Here is a 9,746-nt window from a genome sequence, read left to right as displayed (position 1 = left end):
ATTTAGCACCCACAGAGACTCAGAAAACCATGTGCTGTCGACCAGACAATTCCAAAAGAGACCCTCACTCTGGCAGGGACTAAAGTCGGTGGTATCTTGTTCCTCCCATGCAAGTTCCTCACCTGTTTCTGGGAAATGAGTTCACCAAGTATACTTATCTTGTTGAGTTGGGGTTAACTAAATGGCATGTTTAATTTGATTTTAAAGAAAATCATACTTGAAACTTAGCTTCAAAAATATGGAAAGTAATAGTTGTAAAAAGCCACCAACTAGTTTATTAAGTAAGGAATTAGGGGCTCAGAAGTGTCCAAGACTATTCCGAAGGTCTAGACCATTAGCAACAGAGCTAATGATAGCAGAAGTTTTATGTATAGACTGTTAATTATGCACCGCACATGGTGAAGCGGTTCACACAGTGTTCTCTTAAAATTTCATCTACAAATAAAGAATATGAGAATTGGAAAAGTAAAATGATTTGCCTAAATGAATTTCAACCCTAAGACAGGATATGAGCCCACCATACTTGGCTCAGCCTATGCTCTAGTTAGTTGGAATTCCAGAGTATTTTAATTTGTTCACTGATCCAAGGTGGCAGAGCTGGAGAGCTATGGTCTCTTGAACAACTGGTCATGGGGCATATACAATGTAGCCTACCTGTTTGTCCTATTCTCTCTCTTCCCCTCTCTCACATTCTTTCTTTCTCTCATATTCCCTCCCTCTCTTTCTCTTCCCACCACTTGCAGTCATCCTCAAACCAGCTTGCCTGGATAATGATTAAGTTAAAAAACAAAAAAGACATATTCCAGGTAGTAATTATATATTTTCAAACTGCTTCAGTATTTCATTTCATTTGGAACTCTTCTAATTTTTTAAAGATAATCTAAGATTATTAAGCACAATAAAGTATCTTCCATTTTAGACTCCTTCATTATGCTTGCTTCTGGATCATTCTCTGAAAGCATAGCCTGTATTGCATAAACTCCTCTTCTAGAGAAGACTTCCATGCTTTTCCCTTCCCTCTAATTTAGTTTGTTACTGTAAGCTGGGGTTTTAGGACTCTCCATTATATAATATACTCATCTGCCTTCTCATCCTAAGCTCCTAGTGCCCTGAGAATGGAGCATGTACCAGGCTCTCTGAACTTTACTTTTCAGGTTTGTATACCTCTGATCCCCAAGCCTTGGATTATTCTCTTTCCTTTCAATATAGTCATAAGCACTTCTTTCCCTACCTCTTCCAACACCAATGGAAGCCCCAAACATCTCTCAAATGACATCACAAATACCATTTCCCCAAAACAGGATTTGCCTTCTTCCTTCTATAAATTCCCATAGCACTTTTTTTTTTTTTTTTGGTTAATTACCATAAGCCAGGTTCCCCAGAAGCAGACTCTAGAGATTTGCATGAAGGCATTTTTTTTCTTTCATAATTAAGATTTTATTGGTTGGAAAATGGGGGATGCTTCATGAATTCACATGCCAGTCTTGTGTAGGGGCCACACTGATCTTCTCCATGTAGTTCCAACTTTAGTATATGTGCTGCCCAAGGCATTTTGTTGGGGAAGCAAGGTTGTGCAAAGAAGTGCAAAGCTATCTCTGAGGCCACAGCCAACCTGTTGGGGAGCTCTGGAGCTGTGAGCAAGGGTCAGGGCCTATACCTCCCTCTGTCCACCAGTCATTGGCTGTGAGGACCTTGGGCAAGGAGCATATAGGGAATACCAAGCTATGAACTGTCAGCTTTCCATACTACTAGGGGATGAAGACTTCCATCTAAAAAGGACAGAAGGCAGGGATAGAAATATGAGTGATACACCGCAGTAGCCACTTCATCATTCTAGAAGGAACCTGGCGTCCTTTGCTTTGTAGGTCATGACCAGAAACTAAAATTAGTATTTCCTAAGTATTTTCTGAATTCCTTGTAGCTGTTAGTACTGTGCCCAAGAGATGCTGGCCAAATAATTTGCTGAGATAATTTATCCTGTGCTCTCCAACAGAATTTTCACTTTAAAGGTATGTTAATGAGGTATGTCAGACACATTCCATCTCCATTTTCTAGAGGAGAAAAGTGAGGCATTGACTGATCACTGGAGTTGGTCAATAGCACAATTCATTTAAGAGTTTCGTTTTTTAAGGTTTTATTTATTTATTTTTGAGAGAGAGTGGGAGAAAAAGAGAGAGAGAGAGAGATGCACAGCGGGAGAGGGAGAAGCAGACTCCCCACTAAGCAGAGAGTAAGAAGCAGGGCTTGATCCCAGGACCTTGAGATCATGATCTGAGTCAAAAGCAGACACTTAACCCACTGAGCCACGCAGGTGCCCCCATTTAAAAGTTTCACTGAGAAAACCTAGGTCTCAGGACTCTCAGGCTGATTGTCTTTGGAAAAAAAAAATGTGCTCAATTAACCAAATACAAATAGTAGCTCAAAAAAGGGCTACAGTTGGGTCAAGAGTTAATAACCTTGCTCCCTAAACCCCTTTTCAAAAATTCCTGCTTCTGGACCTCCCTAAGGTGCCTCAACTTGATAAGTTATTAGACTTCCTTTTGGCACGTTTTCATGTGCAAAGAGCCAGAGCTTTCAACTGAGATTTAAAACAACTTTGGCTCATTGCCCAGGGCTCATACTGTGGAAAGAGCAGAAAGCATCCTCCAAGAATCTTTAAAACAGTCACTATGAGGCAGATGACCTGAAGTGTAATCCCCTGAAATCATTTTTCAGGATATGTGCCACAGTCATAAAAACAGGTGAAGTCATAAAAAAGCCCAGTTTAAGATAACAATGTCCCCTTCCCATTCTCATCCTTGTTCCTAGTCCCACCCCCATAAGTACTCTATTACCCTCACCTACCCCAAATCATAGCTTTAGCAGAGAAAATCACCTATAATGTAGCCTATTTCTAGGAAAACATCAATCCCAGCCATATGCATGAATCTGTTTCTGTTGCATGGATATGATCTGGTACTCAGCAGGATTTCTTGTTTACTGCCACTGCTAAGAACTCCAGAAGATTGAGGCAAGAGCAGGCCTGCTTCAAGTACCTAAAAAATCAAGATCTGGGCATCATCACCTTGGCTAGTTACTTCTTTTTCTTTGGATTCTTGACATATGGAAAGAGATCTGTATATAGAGATCACATGTAAGTACTTGTGCCTGGCTATATACATTGAGTTGTTAATCTTCCATTCAATGTCAAATCAATTGTCCTTCAATGTAGTTCTTTTGGTCATTACTCCTTCTCAAGGGCCATCAAACATCCCTGTGCGTAATGCCAAATCCTGAGCCTAGATCTACTAGCCCTCCACAATGTCCAACTCCGTTGCCATCTCTTCTTTGAAGACATTTGGTGCCCCACTGCTTAGCCCAAAGTGTGGTTCACATCATTTTCTGCCTTGTATTATTCGTGTTCACATCTCCTCCTGTCTCTATTAATTAGTAAGTTAGGACAAGGGCAAAAACCAGATGTCAACCATTATTCTCTTCCAACCATAATTGGCACAATACACTGGGATAAAGTCAATGTTCAACAAAGAATTGAAAAAGCAGTAGGTGTGTCTTCCAATGGTCACTGCAGTATATATAAAACAAATTTGGGAAATACTTCAAACATTTCTGTTACCTTTTTATTAAAGTTTACCATATGTAATATGGAAATAACTACTAAGTATATATGTTGAAAATTTGTCAAAAATGATTAAAGGCATATAGTCATCTCTAAGACTATAGAGACAACCACATCCCTTGCCTCACAGTCAACTCATAAAGGAATCACTATAATATCTACCATGTTAAACCGCTTTTCATCTCTTTATATGAATTGAATAGTGTGGTGTGAATTCCTGTGTGTCTATTTTTTATATTATTTTGGGGTTTTTTGCTCATTGTTATGATTATAGATTTATTCACTTGATTGTTCCATAGCCCTCGTTCATTTATTTCACTGTTAACTGATATCCCATTGTATGAATTTGTAGCAATTCATTGATGATAATGGACATTTGGGCTCTTCCTAGTTTTTGGAAATTATGAATAAAGCTCCCTGAACATTTGTGTATGTGTCTTCTGGTGCAGTGTGCATGCATTCTGTTACATATTTAGCAAGAATGAAAATAGCCATTCACTGAACTTTAGTTGATATTACTGTACAGTTTTTAAAGTGATTTTACCAATTTGAACTACATTCAACATTGTATGAGAGATCCTATTGCTTTATTTCTTCACCTGCACTTGACATTGTCACATATTTAAAATTTTAGTCATTCAGGTGAGCATATAGGGGTTAGTATGGTTTTAACTTGCATTTCCCTGATGATAAATAATGACAAGAACAGCACATTTTCTAATGCTTTCTGGCCACCTGTGAAATAAGTCCTTTGACATGTTTAAATTGTATTGTTGTACTTGTCTTATAATTTGTGATATTTTTAATATCCAGTTATTTTTTGGATACAGTTTCTTTGCCAGATCTATGATTACAAATCACCACACTGCAGTTTGCATGATAGCTCTCTTAATGGTATGCTTTGATTCAAAAAATTATCAATTTTCATCAAATCTAATGCATCAGTCTTTCACTTTATGGTTAGTGATTGTGCACGTGTGCATTAGTGTGTACTTGTTTAAGAAATCTTTACCAAATTGGGCACCTGGGTGGCTCAGTGGGTTAAAGCCTCTGCCTTTGGCTCAGGTCATGATCTCAGGTCCCTGGGATCGAGCCCCACATCAGGCTCTCTGCTCAGCAGGGAGACTGCTTCCCCCTCTCTCTCTCTGCCTGCCTCTCTGCTTACTTGTGATCTCTGCCTGTAAATAAATAAATAGAATCTTAAAAAAAAAAAAAAGAAAGAAATCTTTGTCAAACTTAGATCATGAAGGTTTTCCTTCATATTTTCTTTAGAAGTTTGTAACTTTATCTTTCAATTTTAGGTCTCAGGTACATATGGGATAAATTTTGGTGCATGGTAGGAGGAAGGTGTCAAATTAATTTTTATAGAATATACAATTAATCTCAAGGCATTTATCTAAAAGATCACATTTTCCCCCATGGCACTGCCATAATACTTTGATATAAATCAATGACAATTTATGCGTGGGTCTAAAATTGGATATTCTATTAGGTTCCATTGGTCTATATTTCTATTTTTGTGCACTAATCATAATTTTTAATTACTGCTTTATTATCTTATTTTCAAATCTGTTAGTTCATGCCTCTCAACATGGTTCATCTTTTAGATTTTCTTTGATACTTTTAGTCATTTAGAAATATAGTTATTTCTATATGTATCTTAGAATTTAGCTTGCCACTTTCTACAACAAATTGCCATATATGATTTATAATTAGAGTTTTATTGATTCTATACATCAATTTAGGAAGAATTGACATCTTTAAAATATTAAATCTTCAAACATAAATCTGGTATATATTTTCACTTATTAGGTCTTTAAAAAATTTCTCCATAATACCTTACAATTTTTAATGTAGAAGAATGAATGAGTTTATTCTAAGACACTCAATGTTTTTGGTGCTATCATAAAAGTAATGTTTTCTAATGCTTAATTTGACTTGTTCATTACTAATAATTTGAAGTAATAATTGAATTTTACATATCACTTCACATCCAACAATGCTCTTTTCAGTTATTAGATGTGTGTTTTTATCTATAGAATCATTTTGCATGTTTAACATACACAATTACATTGTGCATGAATAATGAATTATATTTCTTTTTAATTCTTATACCTTTCATTTATTCTTCTTGCTCTGCTATATATGAAATGTTATAAAAATACTAGTAGATGCTATATCACTGGATATCCATATCTCTTACCAGACTTCAGTATGTATCTTTAATATTTGATAATCAAAAAAGATTTAGAGGTTTTTGTGGATAGCTATATTTTAACAGATAATTAAGGAAAATTCTATGTCTATTTCATCAAGGATTAATCATTGGTGATGAATTTTATTAAAGGCTTTTTATGAATCTTTTGAGGTTTTCATAAGGTTTTTATCTTTTATTCTGTTATATTATGATTTATTTTCAAATATTAAACCAGCATTTTATTCCTGAAATAAACTGAGTGTGATTATAACAAAGTATTATTTTTCTGTATTTCTGGATTCAACTTTCTAATATGTTCTTTAGATTTTCTTGTGTGCATGTTCATGAGAGATTTTGGCCTATACTTGCTTTATCTTTTTTGCATGGTTTTTGTCAGGTTTTGTGTTAAGGTCATATTGGACCCATAAAATAAATTTACAAATGTTTCTTATTTTTCTGTTCTCTGGAAGAGTTTGTTTAAGATTGTTTTCTTTTCTTTAAATATTTAGGAGAATTCACCAATGAAGACATTTGATCCTTTAAGTTTATTTGTGGAAATGTTTTCAATTAAGAATTCAGAAATTTTGTGCATATTTTCTATTTCTCCCTATGTTTGCTTCAAGTAAGCTCAGTTTTCATTTAAATGATCAAATGTATTATGATGAAACTTTCTCAATATCTTCTTATTTTCTTAATCTGTGATATATGTAGTGACATGTTCTCTTTCATTTTAAAACTACATAACCTTATTTTTACCATAGTTTTGGGTTTACAACAAAATTGAGCAGAAAAGATGTGGAGTTCCAAATACCGCTTGTTGTCACATGAATATGACCTCTTCCACCAATGTCCTGAGCAAGAGCAGTACATTTATTACAGTCCGTGAATTTACACTGAACATCATTATTATTCAAAACATGTAAATTACATAAAAGGTCATCCTAGGTCATATACATTCTATTCGTTACCACTGATCTATAATGACATGTATTGACCATTGTAGTATGATGCAGAAGAGCTTCCTCTGTGCTCTACTTATCGCTCCCTCCTGTAGTACTCTTGACAGCCACTAATCTGTTTGTTTTTTAATTTTTTATTTCAGTTCAATTTAATTAACATATACTGTATTATTAGTTTCAGGGATAGAATTTAGTGACTGATCAGTTGCATATAACACCCAGTGCTCATTACATCAAGTGCACTCCTTAATGCCCATCACCCATCATCCTCCCATAAAAACAGAAAGGAAGACAAACCATAAGAGATTCCTTTATTTTATTTTATTTTTAAAAGATTTTATTTATTTGTTAGAGAGAGAGAGAGACCATAAGCTGGGGGAGAGCAGGAAGAGGGAGAAGCAGGCTCCCTGCTGAGCAAGGAGCCCAATGTGGTACTCGATCCCAGGACTGCAGGATCATGACCTGAGCCAAAAGCAGACTCTCAACCATCTGAGCCACCCAGGCACCCCAAGAGATTATTTTTTTTAAATTTCTTTAATTTTTTATTAACATATAATGTATTATTAGCCCCAGGCTACAAGTCTGTGATTCTCCAGGTTTACACACATCACAGCACTCATCATAGCACACACCATCCGCAATGTCCATAACCCAACCACCCTCTCCCTACCCCCCTCCACCCAGCAACCCTCAGTTTGTTTTGTGAGATTAAGAGTCTCTTGTGGTTTGTCTCCCTCCCGATACCATCTTGTTTCATTTTTTCCTTCCCTACTCCTCAAACCCCCCATGTTGCCTCTCAACTTCCTCAAATCAGTGAGATCATATGGTAATTATCTTTCTCTGATCGACTTATTTTGCTTAGCATAATACCCTCTAGTTCCATCCATGTCATCGCAAATGGCAAGATTTCATTTCTTTTGATGGCTGCATAGTATTCCATTGTGTATATGTACTACATCTTCTTTATCCATTCATCTGTTGATGGACATCTAGGTTCTTTCCATAGTTTGGCTATTGTAGACATTGCTGCTATAAACATTCGGGTTCACGTGCCTCTTCAGATCACTACGTTTGTATCTTTAGGGTAAATACCCAGTAGTGCAATTGCTGGGTCATAGGGTAATTCTATTTTCAAGATTTTGAGGAACATCCATGCTGTTCTCCAGAGTGGTTGCACCAGCTTGCATTCCCACCAACATTGTAGAGGGTTCCCCTTTCTCCACATCCCTGCCAGCATCTGTCATTTCCTGACTTGTTAATTTTAGCCATTCTAACTGGTGTGAGGTGATATCTCATTGTAGTTTTGATTTGTATTTCCCTGATGCCGAGTGATGTGGAGCACTTTTTCATGTGTCTGTTGGCCATCTGGATGTCTTCTTTGCAGAAATGTCTGTTCATGTCCTCTGCCCATTTCTTGATTAGATTGTTTGTTCTTTGGGTGTTGAGTTTACTAATTTCTTTATAGATTTTGGACACTAGCCCTTTATCTGATATGTCGTTTGCAAATATCTTCTTCTATTCTGTCAGTTGTCTTTTGGTTTTGTTAACTGTTTCCTTTGCTGTACAAAAGCTTTGGATCTTGATGAAGTCCCAATAGTTCACTTTTGCCCTTGCTTCCCTTACCTTGGCGATGTTTCTAGAAAGAAGTTGCTGTGGCTGAGGTCAAAGACATTGCTGCCTGTGTTCTCCTCAAGGATTTTGATGGATTTCTTTCTCACATGAGGTCCTTCATCCATTTTGAGTCTCTTTTTGTATGTGATGTAAGGAAATGGTCCAGTTTTATTCTTCTGCATGTGGCTGCCCAATTTTCCCAACACAATTTGTTGAAGAGACGTTCTTTTTTCCATTGGGCATTCTTTCCTGCTTTGTCGAAGATTAGTTGACGAGTTAAGGGTCTATTTCTGGACTTTCTATTCTGTTCCATTGATCTATGTGTCTGTTTTTGTGCCAGTACCATACTGTCTTGAAGATGACAGCTTTGTAATAGAGCTTGAAGTCTGGAACTGTGATGCCACCAACTTTGGCTTTCTTTTTCAGCATTCCTCTGGCTATTCGAGGTCTTTTCTGGTTCCATATAAATTTAGGATTATTTGTTCCATTTCTTTGAAAAAAATGGATGAGATTTTGATAGGAATCGCATTGAATGTGTAGATTGCTTTAGGTAGAACAGACATTTTCACAATATTTGTTCTTCCAATCCATAAGCGTGGAACATTTTTCCATTTCTTTCTGTCTTCCTCAATTTCTTTCATTAGTGCTTTATAGTTTTATGAGTACAGATTCATTGCCTCTTTGCTTAAGTTTATTCCTACGTATCTTAGGCTTTTGGGTGAAATTGTAAGTGGGATTGACTCCTTAATTTCTCTTTCTTCTGTCTTGTTGTTGGTGTACAGAAATGCAACTGATTTCTGTGCATTGATTTTATATCCTGACACTTTACTGAATTCCTGTACAAGTTCTAGCACTTTTGGAGTGGAGTTTTTGGGTTTTCCACATAAAGTATCATATCATCTGCAAGGAGTGAGAATTTGACTTCTTCTTTGCCAATTCAGATGCCTTTTATTTCTTTTTGTTGTCTAATTAATGAGGATAGGACTTCTAGTACTATGTTGAATAGCAGTGATGATAATGGACATCCCTGCTGTGTTCCTGACCTTAGCAGAAAAGCTCTCAGTTTTTCTCCATTGAGAATGATATTCGTGGTGGGTTTTTCATAGATGGCTTTGATAATATTGAGGTATGTGACCTCTATCCCTACACTTTGAAGAGTTTTGATCAGGAAGGGATGCTGTACTTTGTCAAATGGTTTTTCAGCATCTATTGAGAGTATCATATGGTTCTTGTTCTTTCTTTTATTAATGTATTGTATCACATTGATTGATTTTCAGATGTTGAACCAAACTTGCAGCCCTGGAATAAATCCCACTTGGTCGTGGTGAATAATCCTTTTAATGTACTGTTGGATGCTATTGGC

General features: G+C 36.4%; 1 non-coding gene across 1 annotated transcript; it reads right to left on the bottom strand.

Annotated features, from left to right (window-relative positions):
* Positions 1-1,447: 1,447 nt before the first annotated feature.
* Positions 1,448-1,551, bottom strand: LOC123928431. The gene has a single exon (XR_006815700.1). It is a non-coding gene; the product is annotated as a U6 spliceosomal RNA (small nuclear RNA).
* Between the last annotated feature and the right edge of the window lie 8,195 nt (positions 1,552-9,746).

Source organism: Meles meles, chromosome 1 (genome assembly GCF_922984935.1).
Source record: "Meles meles chromosome 1, mMelMel3.1 paternal haplotype, whole genome shotgun sequence".
Lineage (NCBI taxonomy): Eukaryota > Metazoa > Chordata > Mammalia > Carnivora > Mustelidae > Meles > Meles meles.
This window is presented reverse-complemented; position numbering and strand designations above follow the sequence as displayed.